This window comes from Pinus tabuliformis, chromosome 2_2 (genome assembly GCF_031772625.1).
Source record: "Pinus tabuliformis cultivar Carrire ecotype Pingquan chromosome 2_2, CPIR1, whole genome shotgun sequence".
NCBI lineage: Eukaryota > Viridiplantae > Streptophyta > Pinopsida > Pinales > Pinaceae > Pinus > Pinus tabuliformis.
Window position 1 is genome coordinate 206542485 of NC_142300.1, and position 8580 is coordinate 206551064.

An 8580-nucleotide genomic window follows, 5' to 3' on the forward strand; every position below is an offset into this window, starting at 1 on the left:
CGAGTGATGACCATCGCCCCTGCCTCAGCTCCCTCGGATCAAAGGGACCTAAGCTCATCCTTGGGTGCAGAATAGGTACCCTCTCAAGAATGAATGAGACTATCAGAGTATTGTTGGCTTATTGGGCCCTGACCCAGGTTCAGAAGAGTTATTAGCTAAACAAATCCCGCAACTACTAGCCCTTTCAGCAATAGTTTGCAAAGCGTGGATTGAGCTCTCACTCGAGGTAGCAGGGGAAGGTGCTGGAACCAATATTCCACACCCTTGGGATGTCTTGATGTGGTTTGGAGGGGTCGCGAACCGTTCCGCAGCCTTGCACCACTCTGTAATGCTATTGGGCTTTCACGTAGATTCGTGCAAGTGCACTTTCTTATTAATGAAGTTGTTATAGATCTGATCTTCTTGTTACAGTCTTTAAGCAAACATTTAACAATAAAACCCAGTGTGCACAATCATAATTATTTTAAATACATAAACCCATATAACAAACTCATATAATAGATGTATGAACTAGAGTATAATAGATCCACAATATTTCAGAAACAACTTATCTTTATTAATATCTTCATTTCAATATAATCTTCTTTCTTCCCTACGCACACAGCTGCAGGGGTCCATGCAAACAGCTGCAGACTCTATCAGGCCTCCGCGGACACAGCTGCAGAGCCTCTATCTACCCACTAACACCCTTGACTCGAACTTACAGATGCAGAACACCAAGTACTTTCACCAACCCATAATACATCAGATCTCTTCAAAAAATGCCTTCTACCCTTAGAGCCTCGCTCTATTTATACATTCACATGGTCTGTGGACCATGGGTAGACCGAATTACTTCCTATTATTCTATATTATTTTTCGGTGGACAATTGCTGGACTCGACCTATTACATTTTGTACTCCACGCATTTCAGAGATTTACGATATTATTACCCTAACTTCTAGGCTTTAAGCCCCAAAATCGTTATGCGGGGCTTCCACTATCCAACAAGCCCCCAACACAATCATCGTGACTCATCCCAAGTCACTCGTCGGTGCGGCTATATGCGCTACCTAGGCTTCGCGGTCCACCATCCCTATGACGCACTTCGTTCTGTTGCTCCCTCTTTGTCTCTTGCAACTCTTCTTCTAGTTCCTGCTCCATTGCCTCCACTAATTCGCGCAATTGATGATGCTCATTCTGATCTTCTCAGTTAACACAAGGCACCCCCTCATAGTATTTTAACTCAAGCTGGGGCGTCGCATATGGGAATTCTTCATGCCAATGCAACATGTTTCTAATTTCTGGTCTCCTATACGCACTGTCTGTTGTAGCTTGTGTTGCAATTTTGCAAGATAGTTGTTGCTATCCACGAGATCCCAATCTTCAAGGTGCATTAGAGGTGAACTATTAACTGCACTTCCATCATTTGTCTGCATATTTACCATTTTTCCCTTATCTTTTATAGTTCGTCAGCCAACCCATGGGCTAGACAGCGGCATCCGAACCAGTTTTGCTTCGTGTCTAAGAATTTCTGGCACATCCCCTACCATTGGTACTAAACTCTATGTGATGCCCACGATCATCAACACCATACTATCCCAAAAGTCCTACATCTCTAGTGGCCATATCACAACCCTTGGGCTTACTCCTTGAGTGTAAATAATGAACAGTTCCATATTGCCGGGAGGGCACAATAGCTTACTTTCCTCAAAATCGCAGATCGTTCGATGGATGCCCCCCTGTGATTTATAGGCATTTCGAAATTCAAATTCATCGATTCCCTCTTTTTCTGGTGCCGTAACGTTAAGCCTGTGGTAAATCATTCCAGATCTGGCTCGTACCATGTCTCTTAATTGCCCACTGCCCACTCCCTTTTGCCATAACTCAGACATCTTGTCATGAATAATGTTAGCAACAGTCACCTTTTTTCTTGTCCACACAACAGCATAGCCCCTTCTATGCAACTGTGGCCCTGGTGACATACCAATTCTATGTGCCCCCTGATTGTTGTGCAGCTCCCCACAGACTGCTTTAATGTCCCACACTCTCTTTCAAATGCCTGGAGTGGTGAGACTGTCCTTTGGTCAGTTAGTCATGCAGTTGGCCCACCTGTGTAGAGCTTCAAGTGACTGCCATTTACTTTGCCTAGGAAAGGTTCCCCATTCAACTAGGCAAGTTGGACCACACCCCCATATATGACTTCTTGGACTACATAGGGTCCCAACCAATGCATTCGGAGTTTTCTAGGGAATTCCTCAAACTTGTTGTCATAGAGTAAGACTAGATCATTTTCTTTGAATGTGTGCATCTTGATATGGTGATCATGCCAAGATTTTTCCCGCTGCTTCTATACCTGATGATGGAATCTGACTAGAAGCCGTTCCTCCTCAAGTTCTTCTAGTTGCACGATCCTCTCTTCCAAAGCCGCCCGGTCTGCCATGCATGTCATTGCTGCTATTCACAAACTGGGTACAATGTATTCTATTAGCATGAGAGCTTCCTTTCCATAGACTAATTGGAAAGGTAGCTAGCCCGTCCACTTCTTGCACATTGTTTGATATGCCCATAGCACAGCAGGTATGCATAAATCGCAATCATTCCACTGCATATTACATACCTTTGTCAATGTAGTCTCCAAGATTTTGTTGAAAGCTTCCACGATCCCATTTGACTGCGGATGATATGGTGTGCTTTGTTGATGATATATCTGGAACTCCTCAGTGAGTGCACTAATAGTCTCATTCAAGGAGTGTGTTCCGCAGTCACTCATTAGAATTTTTGGACATCCAAATAGTGTTAACACATTCTCGAACGAAATTTTCACAGCTGTAACGGTTGTGCAGTCCTTAACCGAATGTGCTTTCACCCATCGGGTCAAGTAATCTATCGCGGTGATGATATAGTGTGCTCCCATCTTTCCTAGAGGTCTAATAGGCCCCACAAAATCTATTGCCCACTTCTCAAATGGTTGCAATGTCATCTGTGGCTTGATTAGCATCTCATCCCTCTGCGATGGTTTCCCTGTCTATTGACAGACGTCGCAAGCCCGACAATACGCTTTGGAGTCTTGATGTTGAGTTGGCCACCATAGTCCAGTGTGAAGAATCTTTTGTGATGTGGCGCGTCCCGCATAATGTCCTCCTACAACACCCCCATGTGCTTTGGCAATGATTTTCCCTCGCTCAAATTCAGGTACACATCTGCGTAATATTTCATCATTGCCCATTTTGTAGAGGTGCCTTGTAATAACAATAAAGTCTACTGCTCGTATCACTAATTCTTTCTTCTGATGAATAGAGTACCCCTACAGCGCAGTTCCTGTGTTTAAGAAGTGGATTATATCGTCAAAATTTCCATCCGTGATGTGTACTGCGTAAAGCTATACATCAGGTAGTCCTTCCTCTAAGTTTGTCGGTTCCTCGCCATTCTCAATTCGGGGCAGGTGATATGGTCCTGCATTTAGGCATCCCAGCTTTATGACAACTTTGAAATCATATTCTTGAAATAATAGTAGCCACCTACAAATGTGCCCCCCAAACATAGGCTTATTCACTAGGTATTTTAGTGCAAAGTGATCAGTATACACCTTAAAGTGTCCTCCGAGTAGATAGTGGCGGTATTTCTGGAGTGCATATACCATCGTCAATCCCTCATGCTTAGTAGTGGAATAGTTCTTCTCAGCTTTGGACAATCAACGACTTGTGAACGTGATCGGGTGATAAATTCCTTCCACTCCTTCCTATGTGAGTACCACGCCCAACGCGATACACGACACGTCAACATGCACGTGAAATTTGATGTCCCATTTCAGAAAGACCAATATAGGAGCTGATGCCATCTTTTCCTTGAGTGTTTCCAGACTTTTGTTACATTCCTTATTCCAGCAATAAGTAGCATGCTTTCTCAACAATTGTTCCATTGGTGCCATGATCTGCACGTAGCTCTTGATGAACTTTCGATAGTAACCAGTGTGTCCCAACGTGGCGCACAGCTGCTTGACACTTTGCGGTGCTTGCAGATTGAGTATGACAACAATCTTCGTCGGGTCTACCATTAGGCCTTGCTTGTAGACCATATGGCTAAGCAAGTTCCCGAAGGGGACGAGGAAAGTACACTTCTTTATATTTAGCACAATCACATGCCATCGGCAACTATCCAGCATTAACCATAAGCTCACGGTATGTTTCTTAACTAGCCCAAATATGGTCCAATCATCAAGATATACCTCTAAAAACCTATGTATAAATTCCTTGAATGCAGCTACCACAATGCGTGAGAATATCGCTGGTGCATTCTTTAGTCCAAAGGGCATCACCGTATACTGAAAACAGCCCCATTCAATAGCGAAAGTTGCATTACTCCTATCCTCGGGTGCAATCTTGATCTGGTGGTACCCAAAGAAAACATCCGTAAAGGAGTAGGCTTCCTATCCCCCAACATTTTCCAGTATTTCATCTGTAAATGGTGTTGGGAATAGATCGTTAACACATGCATCGTCGAGCTTCCTGAGATCCACACAAATTCAAATTTCTCCCTTCTATTTTTTCTCTTGTACAACCATAGGACTTACCTAGTCGGATTCCTCCACTGGTTCAATTATTCTTGCTACAAGCATTTTATCCAATTCTTTGTGGACCTTTGCTTTATATTTTGGATTCAACCGATAGGGCCAATGCTTGACTGTGTTTGCATCCGGCTTCAGAGTTGTCTTCACTATTCCTAGGTCGATGAGGATTCCTTTTAACTCCGTGATTTTGGTCAGGAATAAATCCTGATATTCGAAAAGTAACTCAACAACCTTATCCACCGTTGCATCATCCCAATAGTCCCCAAGCGTCGCATACTTCAGCTCCTCCTTCGTACCAATGTTTACCTGTTTTCTTTTCAGTGGTGTGGTGATGTCGGGGTCCTTCATCGCTAGTCTGCGCACCTCACGATTCCCCCCTGTTTTTGGAATATTGATGTTTCTAGGATCATCCTCATCATCTTTGACCTGGACGTTGTAACATTCTAGGGCCCAACTCAACTAGTGCGACCAGTCTAGCTGCATTATTTCTTCTGGTTCCAATGGTACTTTGAAAATGGTGGCCTTCACCATTTGCAACACATCATCAACAGTGTCCATCCATTGGTCCTCAAATAAGAATGTTAATAAAAACCATTTGCGCAAGACATCCCATTCACTTGTACCATGTCGGAGCTCTGTTTCAGTGTACCAGTTCCTTGGGATGACATCCAGGGTATGATAAAATAAGTGTACCCACTGTGGTTGGGGCTCTTCTCCATAGGCCTGGGTCCATCTAGTGAGGTGCATGCACGGGTCATCGCATCCATCGTATTTCTCTGTTATTCGTAGTTCCAGCTTCCCAAACCTTATCTGCAGCATCCATCTATAGCCGCGCCAGTCGTCAAAGGTTCCTTCATGGGTTCCCCACCAACACATAGGCATCGTGTAACGCCCATTTTAGCACATCAAACCATTGGTGCTCTAGTACCACGCTCTCAAACGTGGTTAGGAATTCATCTACCATTGCCAGCCCATCATACATCAGCAGTTCTCAATCCTGAGATTTTACACAATACAACGACCTAGTCATCATATTGCAGTTTAACGTTGTTACTCCGTTCAGTCGATTATGCCACCACTCGTCTTCCTCATCTGAATCTGTAGTGCAGGTTTCTACATGCTCCCATGATATTCTTCCTTCTACAGTTGGATTGATCCAATCTTGATTTCTTGCAGTAATATTGTAGATACAATCCAGTCCATCATCGCTTCCTTCGTCGCGCACGGGTTCAGTGTAACGTGGTCCTTCAGCCGAGTCTAGTGGAATGACTATGCGGAGTGACTTCTTCTCAAATATCATTTTCCGCTTCATTAAATTGATGACCCCATTCATATCTGTGGCCCAATCTATCCCTAACAATGCAGGGTAAGGGCTACTTTCATCCACGATTTCTATTACCTCAAGGTATGTTTGTCTGCTCACGCCTTCTATATGGACTGTAATTCCTTGCAGTCTTCCCATGGGCATGATCTTCTTTTGGTTTGCCATCCGCAATTGAATAGGAGACCATTACAATGTGGGCTTGCCCATGCGTTCCCAAGTCTGTTTATGTAGCACGTTTGCTTCAGAGCCTAAGTCTAGAATGATCTAATCCATCTCATAGTCACTAATTTGCGTCGTTAATCACATTTCCCATATAGTACATGAATCATCTTTCCCAAATTTTCGGACCATGCAAGGTTCACCTGATCCTGCACACCTAGTTATCAGCTCTTGTGATCCTTTAACCACCCTACTGTCATGAAGAAATTTCATGCATGTCTCTAAAAGGGTAGTTAGCATTGAGGGATCCCTTTCTGGCTCGAGTTGATCCTTACTACCTAGAGTAGAGACCTCTGCGAAGCTCCTCCTAGCTTCCAGACATGTCTCCTTATGAACACTTGTGTCTTCCTTGGTTAGTTTCCCCTTATCCTCCCCTGTGGCCATGCCATTTCTGAGTATCATGTTCACGTTGGGGTCTTCCTCGCATGGTTCAGACCTCATCATCTGGACGTTTTGCGTCGTCATAGGTTGTGCTACCCTTTTCTCATGGATCTGCGCTATCAGTGTGGGGAAATCTATCATTTCATGATCGAACTGCTCGCAGTAGGGGCACAATATTCTGGTCAGGTTGGTACAATATCGCGCGTAGTGCCCTGGTCCTCTGCATTTGTAACAGATTGGTTGCTCGTGGCCCCTTCCTAGCCCCATTCCTCCCCGTCCTCGTCTTCGCCGCTAGAACCCACCGCATGTTAATGCCACAAGTGGATCCTGACCTCATGCCTTAGTCTTCATCCTATAGGTCGGTGCTCAATCCATCAATAATTCATAACTATGGCAGTTTCGTTCATTGTGGCCCACCGATCTACAAAAATTGCAAAATAGCTGCTGGGGGGTCTGAGTAAACTTTTGCAGTAGGTGATAGTTGTCTGTGTTGTGCTTTCCTCCCACCTCACAGATTGCACACTAGAGCGAGGGTGCCGTGCTTGGCCCCGCTTGTGCCTCTGGTCGCAATGGTATTGGTCCCCCCACTGTCAAGTAGTTTGGTAATATTAGACAATGATCCTTATCATGGCCCTGGACTTTACACTTTACGCACCACACCTCCTCGCGCACTTCTGGCATGGGCACCTTCTCCTATACCAGACTTTGCATTTCCAAGCATAGATTTTTTATTTGCATGTGGATCTGCTGAACTCCCTACCCATGATCCTGTATTCAAGTCTCATGCAACCTCATTGTTATTTCTAATGCTTCAGCCTGGGTCGAGATCTTCTGCTGTGACAGCATTGTCCTCAGGTGTGGCATTAAAGACGCCACAAACCACGTGCAGTGTTTCACATCCGTTAGTGTCATGTCAGCCTCTTGGATCATACTCTTCAGTATCTAATCCAGATCCCAAGGTGTTTCTCCTGGTAGCATCACGATCTCCTTGAATCTGATGATTGATTGCATCTCTGATTTCTGCTGACTAAACTCCTTTTTTAGTGCATCCTAGATCTCTGTTATTCTGGCATTGGGGTGATTGCTAGAGTGCTTAATATACCAAGTCAGCGCACAATTTTGTAATGCACTTACCAGGGTAGCCTTTTTAATATTATTGTCTGTAACTCCGTGCGCTTCCCACACTGCCCTTACTATGAACCAAAATTGTTCTGGATCTTAACTTCCTACTCCTTTGAACACAGGCAACTTGATCGCATTCGCCATGCTAAAATTCTGGTTTGCACGCAAGTGTGCTAAGGCCACCTATGAACTCGTACCACTCTTGATCCAATCAATATTCAATTTCCATAGGGTTCCAAACTTCCAACATCAAACATCCCTCAGGCAGATCTCGGTCCTAGCAATGGAACCATTTGTTGCCTTATTGGGCCCTGACCTAGGTTCGAAAGAGTTATTAGCCAAACAAATCTCGCAGCTACCAGCCTTTTCGGCAACAGTCTGCAGAGCGCAGACTGAGTCTCACCTGAGGTAGCAGGGAAGGGTGTTCAAACCAGGCTTTCGCACCCTTGGGATGTCTTGATGTGGTCTGGAGGGGTCGCGAACCATTCCGCGGCCTCGCGCCACTCTATACTACTATCGAAATTTCACGTAGATCCGCGCAGGTGCACTTTCTTATTAATGAAGTTGTTACAAATCTTATCTTCTTGTTACAGTCTTTAAGCAAACATTTAACAATAAAACCCAGTGTGCACAATCATAATTCTTTTAAAGATATAAACCCATATAACGAACTAATATAACAGATGTATGAACCAGAGTATAATAGATCTGTGATATTTCAGAAACAACTTATCTTTACTAATATCTTCGTTTTAGTACAATCTTCTTTCTTCTCTGCGCACACAGCTACAGGGGTCCGCGCACAGTTGTAGAGCCTCTATCTACCCACTAACACCCTTGAATCAAACTTATATACGCAGAATACCAAATACTTTCACCAACCCATAATACATCAGATCTCTTCAAAAACTGCCTTCTACCCTTAGAGCCTCGCTCGACAAACTGACTTACTTCTTATTATTCTATATTACTTTTGGGCAGGCAA